The following is a 22,519-nucleotide window of genomic DNA, read 5'->3' as shown; positions in this document are numbered from 1 at the left end:
CCCTGGCAGGGATGACAGTGGAACAACAATAGCAGGTATTTCTGGGAATAATACAGAAGGTGCAGGATCAGTTCATTCCAAAGAGGAAGATAGATTCTAAGGGGAGTAAGGGGCGACCGTGGATGACAAGGGAAGTCAAGGACAGTATAAAAATGAAAGAGAGGAAGTATAACATAGCAAGGATGAGCGGGAAGCCAGAGGATTGGGAGACTTTTAAGGAGCAACAGAAGATAACTAAAAAGGCAATACGGGGAGAAAAGGATGAGGTATGAAGGTAAGCTAGCCAAGAATATAAAGGAGGATAGTAAAAGTTTCTTTAGGTATGTGAAGAGGAAAAACTTAGTTAAGACCAAAATTGGGCCCCTGAAGACAGAAACGGGTGAAATTATTATGGGGAACAAGGAAATGGCAGACGAGCTGAACAGGTACTTGGGATCTGTCTTCACTAGGGAAGACACAAACAATCTCCCAGATGTAATAGTGGTCAGAGGATCTAGGGTAACAGAGGAACTGAATGAAATTCGCATTAGGCAGAAAATGGTGTTGGATAAACTGATAGGACTGAAGGTTGATAAATCCCCAGGGCCTGATGGTCAGCATCCCAGGGTACTTAAGGAGGTGACTCTAGAAATTGTGGATGCATTAGTAATCATTTTCCAATATTCTATAGATTCAGGATCAGTTCCTGCGGATTGGAGGGTAGCTAATGTTATTCCACTTTTTAAGAAAAGAGGGAGTGAGAAAACAGGCATTTATAGACCAGTTAGTCTGACATCAGTGGTGGGAAAGGTGCTGGAATCAATTATAACAGAGGAAGTAGTGGCATATTTGGATAGCAGTAGCAGGATAGGTCCAAGTCAGCATGGATATACAAAGGGGAAATCATGCCTGACTAATCTCCTGGAATTTTTTGAGGATGTAACTATGAAAATGGACATGGGAAAGCCAGCAGAGAGCCTTTGATAAGGTCCCACATAGGAGGTTAGTGGGCAAAATTAGAGCACATGGTATTGGGGGTAGGGTACTGACATGGATAGAAAATTGGTTGGCAGACAGGAAACAAAGAGTAGAGATTAACGTGTCCTTTTCAGAATGGCAGGCAGTGACTGATGGGGTACCACAAGGCTCGGTGCTGGGACCGCAGCTATTTACAATATACATTAATGATTTAGATGAAGAGATTAAAAGTAACATTAGCAAATTTGCAGATGACACAAAGCTGGGTGGCAGTGTGAAATGTGAGGAGGATGTTATGAGAATGCAGGGTGACTTGGACAGGTTGGGTGAGTGGGCAGATGCAGTTTAATGTGGATAAATGTGAGGTTATCCACTTTGGTGGCAAGAACAGGAAGGCAGATTACTACCTGAATGGTGTCAAGTTGGGAAAAGGGGAAGTACAATGAGATCTGGGTGCCCTTGTTCATCAGTCACTGAAAGGAAGCATGCAGGTACAGCAGGCAGTGAAGAAAGCTAATGGCATGTTGGCCTTCATAACAAGGGGAGTTGAGTATAGGAGAAAAGAGGCCCTTCTGCAGTTGTACAAGGCCCTGGTGAGACCTCACCTGGTGTATTGTGTGCAGTTTTGGTCTCCAAATTTGAGGAAGGACATTCTTGCTATGGAGGGAGTGCAGCGTACGTTCACTGGGTTAATTCCAGGGATGGCTGGAATGTCATATGTTGAAAGATTGGAGCGACTGGACTTATATACACTGGAATTTAGAAGGATGAGAGGGGATCTGATTGAAACATATAAGATTATTAAGGGATTAGACGCGCTAGAGGCAGGAAACATGTTCCCGATGTTGGGGGAGTCCAGAACTAGAGGCCACAGTTTAATAATAAGGGGTAGACCATTTAGAACGGAGTTGAGGAAAAACTTTTTCACCCAGAGAGTTGTGGATCTGTGGAATGCTCTGCCTCAGAAGGCAGTGGAGGCCAGTTCTCTGGATTCTTTGAAGAAAGAGTTAGATAGAGCTCTTAAAGATAGCAGAGTCAAGGGATATGGGGAGAAGGCATGAACAGGGTACTGATTGTGGATGATCAGCCATGATCACAGTGAATGACGTTGCTGGCTCAAAGGGCCGAATGGCCTACTCCTGCACCTATTGTCTATTGTAATAATGTGATGCTGTAATCACTGAATAAACCCCCATTGAAAAGGGGAAAAATATCCCATTTTATTTTCCCTGTTTCTCTCAACATACCACCCCCTCCCACCCCCAGGTTCTCTAACTCTCACCTACACACTTTAACTTAGCAACACATATGGCTTTGGAATCTAAAATAAAGCAGTAAATGTGGAAAGCACTCAGTGGCTTGACACCATGCAGAACAAAGCAGCATGGTTGATAGGCTCCCCGACAAAGCAGTTTGTACCATCTACATGACGGACTGCAACCACTCACCAAGACTCCTTAAAAAACACCTCCTAAACCCACAACTTCTAATAGTGAGATGGACCAGAGCAGTGGAAGTATGTGGACACCACCACTTGAAAGTTCCCTTTGAAGTTCAAAGTTCCTGATTTGGGAACTGTTTCCATATCACCATTCTTTCACTGTAGTGAGGAAAAAACCCTGGATTTCTCTCCCTGCTGGTATTGTTGGTACACCTGCACCTCGAGCAATTCAAGAGGGCGGTTCGCCATCACGTTCTCAAGTGTAACTACGGATTGTCAGTTAAATGCTCTGTTAAGCTCGAGAATGAATGTAAAAATGAGGTCAGGCCGCAGCTGAGGGAAGAGAAACAGAGTTAACGCTTCAGTTCAAAGACCCTTTGTCAAACCAGAAGGAGGAAAAAAGGAGCAAAGCTGGGGGAGAGGAAGAGCAATGTTCTTCATTTCCACATCTTTGTTATATGGGAGAAAATTGGTACATCTCTGCTGTCCAATCACCCACTAATGTGATCGATTCGTACCTGTCTTTTCAGCTCAGGAACAGACAGTAAATGTTGTCATTGTCAATGACAGATATACCTTGTGTATGAACAAAAGAAACACCCGAGTAGAAGTAAGATACGTTTTTAGTGAACATAATGACAAACAGAACGAAACAAAAATAACCAGCCTGGTGGAAACTGAAGTACGAATTAGCAATCCAAAGGAAATGGAACAGTACAGAACAGGAACAAACCCTTTGACCCACGATGCTGTAATGGGTTAATTAAACTAGTAATTACATAAACTAGTAAATTAATAATTAAATGCCTCAATAAAATTATCCCTACTACCCACATCTACTTCCCTCCATTCTCTGCACAGTGATAACATCTGTCTAAGAGCCTCTTAAATGCCTAATATTTACCTTCACTACCACCCCTGTATTCCAGTGACCCACATTCTGTGTGGAAACATCTTGCTCTGCACACTTCCTTTGAACTTAAACCCATTCACCTTAAATGCATGACCTCTTTTATTAGATATTTCAACCCCCGATAAAAAAAACATATCAGATGTCTCCTCTGTCTTCTGCCCCCTCTCCAAAGCCTCCACATCATTCCTATAAAAGGACAACCAGAACTGAATACCATGTTGCAGACATGCCTAATTAATTTTATAAAGTTGCAGCATACCTTGCCAACTATTGAACACAGTGCCCTCACTAATAAATGCAGACATTCCATAAGCCTTCTTTACACCTTATCGGCTCATGCAACCACTTGCTGAGAACTATGAATGTCTATCCCTTGATCCCTTGGTACATCAACACTGTTAAATTAACTGGATAGGACCAAGGACAACCAAATTAACAATGAGTAACGGACACTTCACCAGCGAAAATAAAGATGTAGACTATGGGTTATACTCACTTTACTAACTCAAGACAATTTAATAGAGTTCCTCTTGTCCTTACCAAACACCCATGAGCCTCCACATCCAACACATCATCCTCTGCAAATTCTGCCACCTCCAAAGAGATCCTACCACTAAACCTCACCCCACCCTTCCACCCCTCCCCCCCACTTTCTGCAGGGATTACTCCCTCCTCGGTTCCTTTGTCCATTCATTCCTCCCCAATAATCTCGCTGCTAACATTGAATTGAATTGACTTTATTTCTTACATCCTTCACATACACGAGGAGTAAAAATCTTTACGTTATGTCTCCATCTAAATGTACAATGTGCAATCATATTAATCTATCATAATTTATAATAAATAGAACAGTCAATGTAATATAGAGTACACTCAAATCAGCGTGAGTCCATCAGTCTGATGGCCTGGTGGAAGAAGTTGTCCTGGAGCCTGTTGGTCCTGGCTTTTATACTGTGGTACCACTTCCCGGATGGTAGCAGCTGGAATAGATTGTGGTTGGGATGACTTGGGTCCCCAATGATCCTGTCCTTGTAAATGTCCTGAATCATGGGAAGTTCACAACTACAGATGCACTGGGCTGTCTGCACCACTCTCTACAGAATCCTGCGATTAAGGGAGGTACAGTTCCCACACCAGGCAGTGATGCAGCCAGTCAGGATGCTCTCAGTTGTGCCCCTGTAGAAAGTTCTTAGGATTTGGGGGCCCTTAGCAAACTTCCTCAACCGTCTGAGATGAAAGAGGTGATGCTCTGCCTGATTCACCACACAGCTGGTGTGTACAGACCACGTGTGGTCCTCGGTGATGTGGATGCCGAGGAACTTGAAGCTGTTTGCCCTCTCAATCCCAGATCCATTGATATCAATAGGGGTTAGCCCGTCTCCATTCCTCCTGTAATCCACAACCAGCTCCTTTGTTTTTGCAACATTGAGGGAGAGGTTGTTTTCTTGACACCACTCTGTCAGAGAAGTGACTTCTTCCCTGTAGCCACCTCGTTGTTGTTTGAGATAAGGCCAATCAATCCTGCAAGCAGCCTAAGTGCTTCACTTGCCCATACATCTCCTCCCACCCCTCCATTCAGGGTCCCAAGCAGTTCCAAGACAGCATTTCACCCACGAATCTGCTGGGGTCATCTATTGTGTCCTGTGCTCTCGCTGTGGCTTCCTCTACGTTGGTGATACCCGTTGTAATGTGGAAGACCACTTCATTGAGCACCTCCGCTCCATCCGCCAAAAATTGAACTTTAGAGTGGCTAAGCATCTTAATATAGTTTTCCATTCTTGTTCTGACATGTTAATCCATGGCCTCCTCTTGTGCCAAGATGAGGCCAACCTCACGGTGGAAAAGCAAAACCTTATATTCCATCTGGGCAGCCTCCAACCTGATGGCATGAATATCAATTTCAACTTCTGCTAATAATTTTTCCCCCTCCCCTCTTCTATTCTCCACTCTGGCCTTTCACCTGCCCATCGCTTCCCCCGGGAGACCCTCCTCCTTTCCTTTCCTCCTATGGTCCACTTTATTGTCCTGTCAGATTTCTTCTTCTCCAGCTCTTTGCCTTTCCCACCCACTTGGCTCCATCTATCGCTTTCCAGCTAGCTTCCTTTCCCTCCCCCCACCCCACCACACCTTTTTATTCTGGTGTCTTTCCCCCTTTCTTCTCAGTCCTGATGAAGGGCCTCGTCCTGAATGCTGAGTTCCTTCAGCATTTTATGTGTGTTGCTTTGGATTTCCAGCATCTGTAGACTTTCTCATGTTACTAGTATAGTGGTTATATTACTCAGCTACTAATCGACAGCTTCATATTAATATACTGGAGATTGATCTCATAGTTACAATCCAGCAGTTTCATTGGTTGAACTTGATTAAAAGAACATTGCTAGTTATATTCCTAGTGACCAAAACAATTTCATAGTATTTTAATTATCCAACCAGTTCATTAATGTCCTTAATTGAAGCTCTTACTCATATGTAAATGTAACTTTAGCCCCAAACTACAGTAGTTGACTCTTAATTTTGTTTGGCAAATCAGGGATGGTTAATAAGCTCTGACTTTAGTAATGATTTCCACATCACAAGAATATTAAGAATTACTGCAAAATTTAAAGTGTAGCTAATTCTACAGGGAAGTTGACAGGAACGTTTATCATTTGTTATTTCAACAATGCACCAAGCATAATAATGAACATCAAAGACCATTCACCAGAAATCAACTGCATTAATGAATCAAAATGCTGCTGGAAGGTTAATAAAGGCCATGCATATAAAAAAAATATTCCTTCAACTGCAATCCAATGGAGAGGAAGTTTATATTAGAAAGAAACACATAGCATATTCAACAGGACACACAAATAGCTAAGTTAGAAATGAATGCTCAGTGGGTTCGACAGAGAGGGGCCCTTAGTTAACTCCATTGAATTGTAATCAGTGGTTCACATTCCATCTAAGGGCAGAAACACGATCATCTGTCATCAGATCAGTTTGCTTGCAATGTTTCTGTCATTTTACATAACACATACATTCTCAACATTCTGAATCTATATGTGTGTCTGAACAAAATGTTAAAATACTCAAGCCACACTTGCCTCAATTCCACTGAAGTATCCTTGACCTGAAAGTTAGCTTTGTTACTTGGTGCACAGAAAGTGGCCTGATCTGCATTTCCAAAACTTTTCACTTTTGTTCTTCTCCTTGTTTCATATTCTGCTGTTGACTAAGGTTTGATTATTATAACATAATAGACCAGATATAAAAGTTAACTAGCATCCTATAGAGGTTATGCAATATCTATTTTCTGAAAAGTGTGGATTGATTGTACATATATGTCATTGTGAAGTATGTCATATGTTCCTTGGTGTGAAGTACTACTCAAAAGGGAATGGATTACAACTGAAAACGACCAGAGCCAATGAGCTTTGGGGAATGTCACTGATCTGGTTGAGGAAAATTTAAACCACATTGGGAGAGGGATAGGCCCAAGTTTTGGCTGTAATATAAAAGAAAGGCTCATCCCTCTGTCAAAAGAGTAAGTAGAACAAGTGAAGCCAACTCTTTTCTCCAAAGCATTTATGGAAGTAGTCTTTTAAGGCAGAACTTGATAGCTCTTGAAAAGAGATATATCAGAAAGTGAAGTTGCGTTTACTTTACCTTACTTTATTGTCGCCAAGAAATTGATACTAGAGCGTACAATCATCACAGCGATATTTGATTCTGCGCTTTGTGCTCCCTGGTTTACAAATCGATAGTAAATATTAAAAATTTAAATTATAAATCATAAATAGAAAATAGAAAAGGGAAAGTAAGGTAGTGCAAAAAAAAACCGAGAGGCAGGTTTGGATATTTGGAGGGTACGGCCCAGATCCGGGTTAGGATCTGTTCAGCAGTCTTACCACAGTTGGAAAGAAGCTGTTTGCAAATCTGGCCGTACGAGTCTTCAAGCTCCTAAGCCTTCTCCCGGTGGGAAGAGGGACGAAATGTGTGTTGGCTGGGTGGGTCGTGTCCTTGATTATCCTGGCAGCACTGCTCCGACAGTGTGCGGTGTAAAGTGAGTCCAAGAACGGAAGATTGGTTTGTGTGATGTGCTGCACCGTGTTCACGATCTTCTGCAGCTTCTTCCGGTCTTGGACAGGACAACTTCCATACCAGGTTGTGATGCACCCTAGAAGAATGCTTTCTACAGTGCACCTATAAAAATTAGTGAGGGTTTTAGGGGACAAGCCAAATTTCTTTAGCTTTCTCAGGAAGTAAAGGCGCTGGTGGGCCTTCTCGGCAGTGGACTCTGCTTGGTTGGACCAAGTCAGGTCATTTGTGATATTGACCCCGAGGAACTTAAAGCTTTTGACCTGTTCCACTTGCGCACCACCAATGTAAATTGGGTCGTGCGGTCCGCTACTCCTTCTGAAGTCAACAACCAATTCCTTCATCTTGCTGACATTGAGGGATAGATTATTGTCTTTGCACCATGCCACCAGGTTCTTAATTTCCTTTCTGTACTCAAACTCATCATTACCCGAGATACGGCCTACAATTGTTGTGTCATCAGCAAAGTTCGATGGAAACTTGGCTACACAATCATGGGTGTACAGTGAGTACAGCAGGGGGCTGAGTACATAGCCTTGTGGGGCACCGGTGCTCAGAGTGATTGTAGAGGAGAGCTTGTCCCCTATTTTTACAGTCTGGGTCCTGTCTGTGAGGAAGTTGAAGATCCAGCTGCAGATCTGAGTGATAAGGCCCAGTTTCTGGAGCTTAGGAATCAGTTTATTTGGAATGATGGTATTAAAGGCAGATAGTATTAAATACGATGGATCAAGATCTTACTGAATGGTGGAGCAATCTCAAAGTGCAATCTCCTTCTTTGAATTCTTCTGTTATTATATCCCTGTGTACATTCAATGGCTATAGAGTATATAATCTCAGTGGCCGGTTTATTAGGTGGTTTTTACACCTGCTTATTAATGCAAATATCGAATCAGCCAATCATGTGGCACCAACTCAATGCACAAAAACATGCCGGCATGGTCAAGAGATTCAGTTGTTGTTCAGACCAAACGTCAGAGTGAAGAAGAAAGGTGATCTAAGTAACTTTGACCATGGAATGATTGTTGGTGCTAAATGGAGTATTTGGAATATTTTTAAGCACAACAGTCTCTAGAGTTGAAAATGAATGGTGCAAAAACTAAAAGTACATCCAGTGAGGGGCAGTTCTGTGGGAAACAAGACCTTGCAAATAAAGGAGGTCAGAGGAGAATGGCCAGACTAGTTCAAGCTGACAGGAAGGTGATAGTTACTCAAATAGCCACACATTACAACAGTGGTGTGGAGAATAGCATCTCTGAATGCAGAGCATGTCAAACCTTGAAGAGGATGGGCTACTGCAGCAGACAAAAATACACCATGAAAATACACTCAGTGGCTACTTTATTAGTTAAAGGAGGTACCTAATAAAGTGGCCACTGAGGGTAGAGTAGTGTTGTTTGCTGGTTCCAGTTACCCAGATTTTGAGTGGGATAACAGTGGAGGAAAGAGGAAGGAAGAAGTCTCGGAAATATGTTAAGGACAGCAGAGCTTCCTTCGTTAACTTGTTTTGGCTTAACTAGGAAAAAGGTGTTAGAGCATTTTCTGGCCTTAGAGTGCATAGCACAACATTAACTTCAGCCACTAATTCTGAGATCTGAGTATAGACTGCAAATTAAAGTTAAATGCAGCTCTGGACAATGAGTTTCTAAGAATCATGAACCACAGTTAACTGGAAGACCAGACAATGCTGATGTAACATTTATCTGGGGTGTCTATTCTGTGGGTGCGAAGATGGAAGTGTGAAAGTTATATGTAATTCAAATGATATATTGTAGATACCCTGTAAATATAGATTTGTCCTTTGATCTTTAGCATATAAAATGTCATGTAATGTTGGGTTGAGCAGGCCTCTTCCTCCAGGTCTCAATATAACCCCCGCTATGTCTCATTTTGTCGAATAAAAGATTACTCCATATTTACCAGGTACATCTCTCCGGTGAACAAAGACAATCTAGAAGAAGAAGATGTTTTTGATATGGAATGTTTCTGAGGAGAGGGAAGTTCCTCAGCCCTGGAAACAGTCAGATAAATCTTCTTGCTCCAGGATTAAGAAGGATGGACAACAAATGCTGGTCTTACCAGTGACACCCAGAAGTAAAAAAAGGAAACAGCAATGAAATGATGCCCAAATAACCAGGTTATCTGGTTAAGGAGTGGATATTGGCCCTGAAGATGAAGTGAATACAAACTCTATTAGCATGCATCCATTACATAATAAGAGCATAAGTAGATAGAAGCAGGAATAAGCCACTTGGCCCCTCAAACCTGACCCACTCTTCAATATAATTATGCCTGTTCTGCATCTGGCCTCAACTCCTCTTTGCTGCTAATTTTTCACAGTGGGAAGCGTCCAATTGTTCTCCTTCAAAACAGCTGTGTGAGCTCCTTTGTGCGAGGACTGGGTTAGTGGAGGCTTGGTTTGAAGGGCAAAATCTCTGAAAGACAGCATCTCCAACAGCACACTACTTTGGCATTTCACTGGAGTGTCAGCTGAATCTCTGGAGAGGAACAATGATTTAGCAACCTTCCTTCATCTCCAAATATTTTAGTATCAAATATTTATTGTCCAACATACGTTCCCATTTGTCTGATTACTATGCAATATACTCACTAGACAATATGTACACACTTGATAATACATATTATGCAGTACTATCGACCATATACTCTCCCTTCACAACAGCTATTCTCACTTTGTCATATATCTTATTTTGGTACACCTACCACATTCTATATAATAGCAGTTCTCTGAAATCACATGACAGGTATCTAATAGCTGTTTGGAGATCTCTCAACAGATAATGGATATAACAAATTAAACAGAGTATTTGACTTAATATCTATTTGATTTTTTGGATACTGGAGACAGATGAATACAAACTTTGTATTACTGTATGACCATTGCTTAGTAAAAGCAATAGAAAGTTAGGAGTAAATAACTTGGCCTCTCTAGCCTGTCCCAGCATTCAATATTATCGTGGCTGATCTGTCCCAGATTTGTGCCTGTTCCTCATGGCCCTCCTCATATTAATAAAATAAATAAACAATAAGTTACAAATTATAGGTATTAAAAATAAAAGAATTGACACACAAAATATATAATCATAGTTCTCTCACATGTAAGTTATGAGAAAGCTGTTGGTAGAACCAGGGCCTCATAGCTCTGAAACCCAGTCTCCGATGCCGTCTGTGTGGAGTTTGTAGATTCATCCTGTGACCACAGGGGTGAGTTTGCATGGAACCCGCTGCACTCCAATTTCCTAGCTGCTTGGATTCTTTTCACATCCAAAAGATGTGCGGCTTGTAGTTTAATTTACTGTTGTAAATTGGCCCTAGTGTGCAGGTGAATGGTTGCGTCTGGATGGAGTGTGTGGGGCGAGCAAGGTGAGATTAACATAGGGCTAATGTAAAGGTGTTGTTGAATCACAAATGAGAAAATTTGTAGATATGGAAATCAAAGCAATGCACACAAAATGATGGAGAAACCCAGCAGCCCAGGCAGCATCTATGGAGAAGAGTAAATAGTCAAAATTTCAGGCCAAGACCTTTCATCAGGATTGGGAAAGATGAGAAGTCTGAGTAAGAAGGCAGGGGGAGGGGAGGAAGAAGTACAGAGTGGTAGGTGATAAGTAAAGCCGGGAGCGAGGTGAAATAAAGAGCTGGAAAGTCGATTGGTGAAAGAGATAAAGGGCTAGAGAAGGGGGAATCTGATAGGCGAGGGCTGACGATCATGGAAAAAAGGGAAAGGTGAGGAGCTCCAAAGGGAGGTGATGGGTAGGTAAGGAGATAAGATGAGAGAGAGAAATGGGGATGGGGAATATTGAAGGGGGGGGGGTAATACCAGAGGCTCAAGAAGTTGATGTGGTCAATGGTTGGCATAATTCAATGAGCCAAAGGATTTGTTTTTGAGCCGTCTATCTTTATGAATCAGATCGATTCCTATTGTTTGATATATCGGCAGCCAAGTACTTAATATCTATGATGCAAATTGAATGAAATTAAAGGAAGAGAATTGGGGGTAAAGTTGACTTGATGCCAATGATTAAAGCCACGATCTTATTGATCAAAGTCATGATCTCAATGAATGAACAAGCAGATTTGAAGTGCCACTGTGCATCCTATTTCTTTAGATCTTGTCTTAGTTTTTGATCATATTTAGATCTTATTTGATCTTATCCTTTGTTTGATAGGTTCAATTTTTATCATTAATGTCAACTTTCAGCTTTCAGAATTGAGTAATCTAACGTTATTCATCAAAATCAGAGAGTCACGGATTAAGACCCGTTTAAGTGAGGAGACTAAAAGACTCAAACTAAACTTCAGCTGCAGTTTCAGAAGTGTTGTTTTCTGAATGAAAGACTAAAAGGTGCACAAATAGTACCTCATTTTTATTAAGAATGTTCTACATATGATGACATAGCAGATGCCTGCAAAAATTTGAATTCCTTCTCAGAGTTATAAATCAGATGCTAAAAGTTCAAGTAACAAATTTTGTAGTAAGGAGAAAGTTTGTATTTATTTTCGTTAGTATCATTCAGAAAGGAAAATGAAAACATGCGCTGCCCATTTGGGTGCAACCATATTTATTTCTTCTCAATTGTTTCCCCTTCATTCTCCCCCTGCTGGTTAACTGCTGCTAAACAAGCACTATGAAAAAATAAAAGACAAACACATTAAATTGCACAGCTCACACTGACCTCACTTTCTGTGCACATTTAAGAGCAGAATGCATGAGAGGAATAACATGTTGTAAGAAAATATAGAAAAATAGAAGGAGATGGATGGGAAGAATTATTTGGAGTGAGGAGGGATTTGCATAACTAGGGCTGTGGATAGGGCTTTATTCTAAATAGTGGGGAGTGGGTTCAACAGATTGGAGAAGGATGGATAAAGTAAAAGAAAGAAGTGTGGATTAAGCTAAAGTAAAAGCAAAAGATAAAAAAGAGAAAAGTAAGGGTGGAGTAAAGAAAAGTCAAGTGCAAAAGTGGAAAAGATTACTAGATTTTAAAAGCACGATGAGTGCAAGGGCACTTTATCTGAATACCCATAGTATTTGCCACAAGTTCAGTGAATTTGTGGCACAAACTAGTACAAAGGGGTATGATATAGTGGCCGTTACAGAGATGTGGTTGCAGGGTGGAGATGACTGGGAATTAAATATCCAAGGATATCAGGTAATACGGAAGGATAGGCAGGAAGTTAAAGGTGGTGAGGTAGCACTCTTAATTAAAGATGAGATCATTGTGCTAGTGAGGGATCCTCTTGGAAAGAATGATCACAATACGATTGAGTTTCTCATACAAATGGTGGGGGGGGTGCAATAGTTTGACCTAAAACCAGTGTATTGTGCCCAACAAGGGAGTCTACAATGGGATGTGGGAGGATTTGGCTAGTGTAGACTGGGAACACAGGCTATATGGTGGGACGGTTGAGAAACAGTAGAAGACTTTCAAAGAGATTTTTTATGGCGCTCAACAAAGGATATTCCAGCTAAAAGCAAGGACAGTATGGGGAAAGCCAGCCTTGGATAAATAAGGAAATAATAGAGGCATCAAACTAAAAGCTCATGCATACAAAGTCGCCAAGAGTAGTGGGAAACAGGAAGGCTGGGAAAACTTTAAAAAACAACAAAGAACCACTAAGCAAGCAGTAAAGAAAGGGAAGATAGATTATGAAAATAAACTAGCACAAAATATAAAAATAAATAGTAAAAGTTTTTATAATTATATAAATCAGGAAAGGGTGGCTAAAGTGAATATAGGGCCCTTGGAGGACGAGAAGGGGGAATTGATATTGGATAATGAGGAAACGGCTGAGGCTTTGAATGAGTATTTTGTGTCAGTCTTCATGGTGGAGGACAAAACTAACATGCCAAGGGGAGATGTTATTGATGCGATGGGAGGTGAGGACCTCGATACAATAGCTATCACTAAAGAGGTAGAGCTGAGCAAACTTGTGGATAGATAAGTCCCTTGGTCCTGATGGAATGCATCCCAGGGTACTGAAAGACATGGCAGAAGTTAATAGTGGAGGTTTTCATGATAATTTTCTAAAATTCTCTGGACTGTGGGCAGGTTCTGGCAGATTAGAAGATGGCGAATGTTGCACCACTGTTCAAAAAGGATGTAAGAAAAAGGCAGGTAACTATGGGCCAGTTAGTTTAACATCTGTAGTTGGGAAAATGCTTGAAGCTATCAGTAAAGAAGAAATAGTAAGGCGTCTGGCAAGAAATGGATCCATCAGTCAGACGCAGCATGGATTCAGCAAAGGCAGGCTCTGTTTGGCCATCTTTTTTGGGTTCTTTGAGGATATAATGAGCACAGTGGATAGAGGGGAACTGGTGGATGTTATTTACTTGGATATCCAGAAGGTGTTCAATAAGGTGCCACATAAAAGTTTTATCCACAAGATAAGGATGCATAGAGTAGGGAGTGATGTATTAACATGGATAGAGGATTGGTTAACTAATAGAAAGCAGAGAGTTGGGATACATGGGTGTTACTCTGGTTGGCAATCAGTAGTGAGCGGTGTGCTGCAGGGATTGGTGCTGGGCCCGCAACTGTTCACGATATACATTAACGATCTGGAAGAGGGGACCAAGTGTAGTGTATCTACGTTTGCTGATTATACTAAATTGAGTGGAAAAGCAAATTGTGCAGAAGATACAGAGAATCCGCAGAGAGATATACAGTACATAGGTTAAGTGAATGAGCAAGGGTCTAGTAGATGGAGTAGAATGTTGGTAAATGCAATGTCATCCACTTTGGAAGGAAAAATGGAAGATCAGATTATTATTTAAATGGTAAAAATTTGCAGCATGCTGCTGTGCAGAGGGATTTGGGAGTACTTGTGCATGAATCACAAAAGGTTGGTTTGCAGGTGCAGCAGCCTATCAAGGCAAATGGAATGTTGGCCTTCATTGCTAGAGGGATTGAATTTAAGAGCAGGGAGGCTATGCAGCAACTGTACAGGGTACTGGTGAGGCTGCACCTGGAGTACTGTGTGCAGTTCTGGTCTCCTTCCTTGAGGAAGGACATCCTGGCTTTGGAGACAGTACAGAGGAGGTTCACCAGGTTGATCCCAGAGTTGAGGGGGTTAGACTATGAGGAGAGATTGAGTCACCTGGGACTGTACTCACTGGAATTTGGAAGAATGAGAGATCTTATAGAACATATATAATTATGAAAGGGATAGATAAGATAGAGGCAGGAAAGTTGTTTCCACTGGTAGGTGAGACTAGAACTAAGGGTCACAGCCTCAAGATTCAGGGGAGTAGACTTAGGATGGAGGTGAGGAAGAAATGCTTTTACCACAGAGTGGTGAATCTGCGGAATTCTTTGCCTAATGAAGCAGTGGAAGCTACCTCAGCAAATATATTCAAGGCAAGATTGGATAAATTTTTGCATAGTAGTAGAAAAGGCAGGTAGATGGAGATGAGTCCATGGCCAGATCAGCCATGATCGTATTGAATACCTAAGCAGGCATAATGAGCCAGAAGGCCTACTCCTGCTCCTATTTCTTATGCTCTTATGATATACAGTTTAAAAGTCAGTATTGATCTATTGGCTGTAAACCCTACATTTCTATTTTAAGTTCCTGTCCTGTCAAGAAAGACAGAAGGTGCATTGTATGTGCAAGTACCCCTTTCAGCTTAATGCCATTCTGAGGTGGAAGCATATTTCGTCAATAATGCAATCCAAATCAGAATCAGAATCAGATTTATTAGCACTGACTTAAATGACATGACGCTTCAAACAAGAGAAAGTCTGCAGATGTTGTTTTGTGCTGGGCAATACGGCACGAAGTTATGAAGTTACTATAAATTACAGAAATGAATAGTGTGAGAAAACAATAATGATGCAGTGTTCATGGTTTCAGGGACCATACAGAAATCTGATGGCAGAGGGAGGGAGATGTTTATGAGTGTGTGTCTTCGGACTTCTGTGTCACCTACCTTGCGGTAGTAAGGAGAAGAGGACATGTCCTGGATGGTGAGCATAATTAGTAATGAGATGCTGCATTCCTGAGGTACCACCTCTCGAAGATGTCCTCAGTGGTGGAAAGAGTTGAGCCTGTGATGAAGCTGACATATGGAAAATTCCATAGGCATTATTGTATAGCATTTGGAATTCTGTGCTTTTGGCTAGAATCACGTTAGTGCTATATGATTCAATGAAGTAATCGTTTTGATGAATTGTGCTGGTTAAGCACTCCTGCCTGGTTCTTACAGCAGTTCCAAAGCTTCTTCATGGACGTGATTTCCCTCTCTCCCTAGGTATGTCTCTTTCCACAGGATGCAGCCTGGCAGGGTATTCCCAAACAAAGGTCCAAGATGGAATGAGTTAACTATAGAATTTCAGCCTGATGGGATGACGTTGACAGATGAAGTGAGATGAAGGGGATAGAGATATAACAGAATAAGTGAACAAACTTGGGAATTTAATGCAATGAATTTGGCAGGAAGCTCCATATTCTGACGTAGAAGTTGGTTGCATAGTTCTGTAACCGTACACACAGTCCCACCCTTGCAAATGCAAATGAAGGACTGATGACGGGTCATTGTGTGTAAAATATTGCAACATCACCAAGGGCACGGCTTATATTTCAACACTATACCTGCCCTGGCACGATGCATTTATAGGAAAGTTTCAGGAAGCACAGTGTTTTCACCCACTCAGTTATTTTTCAGTTATGCAAATTTATTGACACAAGTATAGTGAAGGGAATCGATCCTTGCATTCTAATGAAAAACATTGTTAGGGCATTCACACTATTAGCCACTTTATGATCACATCTCTTTTCATCAGTGATTTGAAGTTTTCAAGAAATCTCTGTCAAAAATGATGCATTCAAAATTCAAAGCTACTGAAAACATATAGTCTGAAGTAAACTATATTAGGTGAAAATCCTTTTTGGTACTCAGGAATAATCACACAAAAAATACACAAAGTTACTGGTAAAAATATACACAGATACAGACAGAAATATCTGCACGGTAATACATCTGTACTTTTAAATATACACATCATGCAATAACAGTCAGAAAAGGGCACATAATTATCAATACATTGAAATGTGTGTATACACACACACACACACACACCACATGTACACTCATACACAAATATACGCAATTAATACATTTATACAGACATACACTAAATACTTACACACACAAACAAGAATATGTACAGGCATTCACAAACAGGTTCATTTAATATGTTTTTTGAACTGGATTGTCCCAGAGTTGTTTGTCGATCGTGTGTGGTTGGAACAGGAGTAATTCAAATAATTTCTCACCTGCTTTGGCTGGCCTCTGAAAAGTTCAGGGTTGTGGGGATGTGCTCTGCCCTTTTATCTTTCATTCCATATTTATCTTTGAATAAAACAGGAGACCGACAGATCTACTTGAAACTCAGGCTTGATACCTGAAATAAAATAAAGGCAAATGCACTTGACTCTGCAAGCGAGACAGTGGCCAAAAAGCTGGAAGCAGAGCATGAGTCCGTCAGCTTGCATCAAGAAGGCAAACAGGTTAGAAGGGTTATTTAACCCATGAATGGTGGGAAGTGAGAGAATAAAATGGAGTGGCTCCATTTTCCAATTTTTGATTCTAATACCATTTCTCTTAGTGGCCACTGGATTCAGGAGAAACACTTTTTCTACTAACATCTTCCAACGCTGTCATCTCTCCTGCCTAGCAGGACAATGGGTGCATCGACATACAAGTTTCCCTCGCAGTCATGCACTGGTCTGATGTGGAAATACTGAACATTCCTTCAAGGTCACTGAATCTGAGTCCACGAATCTGCTATCTTCACAAAACATATCACAGTTAGTCACCACCATGTTCTCAAGTGCCACAAATATTGTCCTAGTTTGTGACACCCACAACTGCAAAATTAAGAAGAGTAAACCTGATAGCTGGGGCCCTCTGATGAAGGATCTCCTGTTGTATTTATTCTGGGTTCTCAAGATAAGGAAAGGGTTTGCAGGCAACTGATGTACTGCAAACATAGGTACCAGATATTTCTGTATTGGACAAGGGAAATTGAAGTTGCTTAATTAGACCCACAAGGAGAGCATGGGCTTCTATGCCCAGACTCAAAATTCATTACTCGACCTTTCTTGTGGTATGCTGAGCCCTCAAGTCCTCTCCAGCAACCCTTCATGTTCTCATTCCTGTGTCATACTTTGGTCTGGCAGCAAGCTCTGCAAGTGTAGATAAGTCTACAGGAGTGAAAAACCAAAGCTAATCGATTTATCACTGACAGCAGACTCTCTCCCTGTCCTCCATCTCATTCCTAATGCCTCTTGTGGTTTTTCACCTCCTGAAACCCTTACCCATGCTCTCCAACTGCTCCAATATTCCACTGACCAACTTATATGGGATTAGTACCTGGAAGTATAATATCAGGTTGGACTTTGTGGGCCGAAGGGCATTCTTACATGCCAGATGACTCTACGATATACCCTTCCTTTCAACACTTTCAAAGTTCTTCTACACAATAAGTTAATCCAACTCATTTGAAAACGCTACCATACTGAATTTCCAGTCAGTAACATCTGCAGTCAAAAGTTCTCCTTACTCCTTTCACTCTAGTGATGTGTCTGCAGCAGCCTCAGGAAGATCTGTACTCTCTAGTACTGAGCTTCCCAAGCCCCCACCACCAATAGCAATGCCTTTAGCTGCATTGTCTTTGAGTTCTGAAATTTGCTTTCACAACTTCCTTATCTCTTTGTTCTAACTTGCTATTAATCTAATATGCAACTTTTATCTGAACTGCTCTTGGACACTGTATTATGATAAAAATAACTTCTTAAATGCTATTTGTTATTTTTGTCTGACTGCCAAAACCACTCATTTGCCTAGAAGTGACACCCATTTGCAGAAATTTTAATTGCACGAAAACCGGTTTGCACACATAACTTCATGCTTGATTGTATCACTGATGATATCCTGAACATAGATTTGTCTGCAGAGTGAGTGATCGTGGTGTGAATTGGAGACAGTTTTTTTGTGGACTTTACACGCCAATTTTAAAAAGCCAGCAGGGTTTGTCAGGACTTGTCTGCGGAGTAAGTGGTCGTGGAGTGACGGAGTGAGTTGGAGACAGTATCTTGTGGACCTTACATGCCAGTTTTAAAGAGCAAGCAGGGCCTGTTGGGGTTTGTCTGCAGAGCGGGTGATTGCTTGAGTTAATTGGAAATAGGGTTAATTAGCAAGGGCCAATAAAAAGAAACAGGGTTTGAGCAGAGTGGCCATTGTGTGAGGGGACAGTGTTAGAGTGGTCAGGCTTGGGTGAGAACTGGCGCAGGCTAGTTTGAGAAGTTAGAGGCATCACAGCTGTAGGCAGGATGGCAGTTCAGGCAGTGGAATGCTCCTTATGTGAGATATGGGATTTCAGAGTACCTAATGGACTCCCTGATGACTACATTTGCAGGAAGTGCACCCAACTTCTCCTACGTCAAGGAACTGGTGCTGGAGGTGGATGCACTCGGGACTATCCGGGAGGCTGAAAATTTCAGAGATGAGTCTATTACTGAGGTGATCATACCCAGAGTGCAGACAGTAGATGGGGGACCACCGGGAGAGGTAAGGAGAGTAAACAGTCAATGCAGGATTCCCTGTGGTCATTCCTCTCAGCAACAAATATACTATTTTGGATATTGCTGAGGGGGATGACCTATCAGGGCACAGCTGCAGCAGCCAGACCAGTTTCACTGTGGCTGGCTCTGAGGCTCAGCAGGGAAGGGTAAAGTCAGGCAGAGTGGTAATGATAAGAGACTCTATAGTTTGGGGGATGGACATGATATTCTGTGGCCACAAAGAGAACCCATCTCTATGTTTAACTCCTAACAAGCTACTCAGTTCAAGGTCACTAATAAATGAACAATAAAACATTTACCTCGACCAGATATTAAACAATGACTCAATACAAAGAAGAGCAGGAACGTGTCTCACAGGGAACAGGAATGAAATGGCAATTGATGGTGACATCAACAACATTCCCGGAGTACCTGTTTGCCACAGATCATAGTTGCCAGTCCAAGTGAAGCAGATTGCTGGAACTTTTTCACTAAGTTTGGAAATTCATTGTGATTGATCCTGTGATTTCAGTCTGTGAAGCTGACGTGCGAGCAGTGAGCCCACAAGAAGCATCCAGCGCAGATGTGGGACCTCGCCAAGTACTAAAGACCTGTGCTGATCAACTGGCTGGAGTGTTCACTGAGATCTTTAACCTCTTGCTTTGCTAGTGTGTGGTACCCACTGCTTCAAGCAGGCTTCAATTATACCCGTGTCCACGAAGAGAATGGTGACACGCCTCAATGACTATCATCCAGTAGCACTTACATCCATGGTGATGAGGAGTTTCGAGAGGCTGGTGATGAAGCATATCAACTTCTGCCTGAAAAGCAGCTTAGATCCACTCCAATTTGTCTGCTGGAGCAACAGGTCCACAGCCAATGCTATCTTATTGGCTCTTGACTCAACCCTGGGACATCTGGACAGCAAAGGTGCACACATCAGGATACTCTTTATTGCCTACAGTTCGGCATTCAATACCATCATCCCCTCTAAACTAATCAATAGGCTTCAAGACCTTGGCTCGATACCTCCTTGTGCAATTGGATCCTGGATTTCTTCACCTGCAGACCTTAGTCAGTTCAGATTGGCAACAACATCTCCACCACAATCTCCATCAGCACAGGTGCACCACAAGGCTGTGTGTTTGGTCCACTGCTCTAATCATTTTAAACTTATGACTGTGAGGCTAAGCACAGCTCCAATGCCATATTCAAGATTTCTAGTGACACCACTGTCTTCGGCCCAATCAAAGGTGGTGATGAATCAGCATATAAGAGGGAGGCTGAAAATCTGGCTGAGTGGTATCATAACAATAACCTGTCACTCAATTTCAACAAGACCAAGGAGCTGCTTATAGATTTCAAGAGAAAGAAGTCATAGGTCTATGAGCAAGACCTTATTGGAGGATAAAGGTGGGGAGGGTTAGCAACTATAAATTCCTAGGTGTTATTATTTTGGAGGACCAATCCTGGGCCCAGCATGTAACTGCAATTAGGAAGAAAGCACGGTATCTGCTCTACTTCCTCTGAGGTTTGTGGAGATACAGCATGACACCTAAAACTTTGACAAACTTCTATAGATGTGCAGTGGAGAGTCTATTGACTGGCTGCATCACAGCCTGGAATGAAAACACCAATGCCTTTGAATGGAAAATCCTACAAAAAATAGTGGATTCAGCCCAGTCCATTATGGGTAAAGCCCTCCCAACCATTGAACACATCCACATGAAATATTGTCACAGGAACACAGCGTCAGAGATGCCCACCACCTAAGACATGCCCTCCTCTTGCTGCCGCCATCAGGAAGAAGGTACAGAAACCTCAGGACTTGCATCACCAGGTTTAGGAACCTCTCAACCATCAGGCTCTTGAATCAGTGGGGATAACTTCACTCAACTTCACTTGCCCCATCATTGAAATGTTCCTACCACCAATGGACTCACTTTCAAGGACTCATTTCATGTTCTTGATGTTTATTGCTTATTTATTTATTATTATTTCTTCCTTTTGTATTTGCACAGTTTGTTGTCTTCTGCACTCCAGCTGAATGCCCAAACTGGATGGTCCTTCATTGATTCTGTTATGGCTACTATGCTATACACTTATTTAGTATGCCCACAAGAAAATGAACATCAGGGTTGTATATGTGATACTTATATACTTTGAAAATAAAATTTACTTTCAACTTTGAGCCCCATGCTGTGATAACTCACCCGTATAAGCAGCACACAACTGAATGTGGCAATGACAACTTGAGGACTGGGAGCAACACAGATAAAAATTTCTGGTGAATGTAGCAGGGGTCAGATGTTGGGTGCTCAGATACAAAGTAATCTCCCTCTCCCCACTATTCCTCTTTCCTGCTGTTCCTCTAACATAGGGCAATTTCTTTAAGCACCAGTGTTCTGAACCCCAGTACTGTAAGTGCTAATGACAATTGCCAAAATCCTATTTTAAGCATGAATCGGTGTGCAAGATACCAGGTAGTCACTTTTAACTCATTTTTATCTTGCTGTGAAATTTGTTTTCAGGAAAGCTGAATGCTTTATATTGTTACACAGAACACATGTTTAACGACCTATAAGAGGTTGAGGTCAGCTTTCTAAGCAGAGTCACAGAGCCGTACAACAGAAATGGGCTCTTTGGCCCACCACGAGCATACCAACCCACTTACCTAATTAATTATATGAATCCCACTTACCAGCATTTGGTTCATAGCCTTCTACACCTTGGCAAGTCAAGTTCTTGTCTGGCTATTTCTGAAGTTTTTTAGGGGTTGTTCACTTCACAATGAGTACGTGGTCAATATCAGTTCATGGCCTTCCCTATTGCCACGATGAAGCTATGCTCAGATTGGGGGAGTAACACCTCATATTCCATCCGGGTAGCCTCCAACCTGATGGCATGAACACTGATTTCTCAACTTCCGGTAATTCCGCACACTTTCCCCTTCCCTATTTTACCAGCCCCCATTCTGGTTCCCCTTTCACCATTTCTCTTCTCCTTACCTGCCCATCTCCTCTCTCTAATGTGCCCTTCCTCCCCTTTCTTCAATGCTCCACTGTCCTCTCCTATCAGATTCCTTCTTCTACAGCTCTTCACCTCTTCCACCTATCACCTCCCAGCTCTTACTTCATCCCCATCCCCCACCCACCCACCTTCCTCCTCACCTGTTTTCATCCATATTGTGATAACTTGTTCTCTTTGCCCTCCTCACCACCTGCATGTTCTGGCTTCTCCCCCCTTTCTATCCAGTCGTGATGAAGGGTCTCAGCCCGAAATGTTGACTCTTTGTGGGTATTGCTTGAGAGTTCCAACATCTGCAGAATCTCTTGTGCTTAGGACTAGGGAAGATTTCATTTTACCTGAACTATAGCTTTCCCTGTATCTTGGTACACATGACAATAATGAACCAATTACCAGAGTTGACAGAGCCTTCGACCATATCCCGTCAGTTTGCTTCAAAAGTGGAAGTGGAATCAGAATTGGTTTATTATTATCACTTGCACCAAAGTACATTGAAAAGCTTGTTTTGCATACTGTTC

Source organism: Mobula birostris, chromosome 4 (assembly GCF_030028105.1).
Source record: "Mobula birostris isolate sMobBir1 chromosome 4, sMobBir1.hap1, whole genome shotgun sequence".
In the NCBI taxonomy this organism is placed as follows: Eukaryota; Metazoa; Chordata; class Chondrichthyes; order Myliobatiformes; family Myliobatidae; genus Mobula; species Mobula birostris.
The sequence above is the reverse complement of the archived record's forward strand: the minus strand, read 5'-3'. Positions refer to the sequence as shown.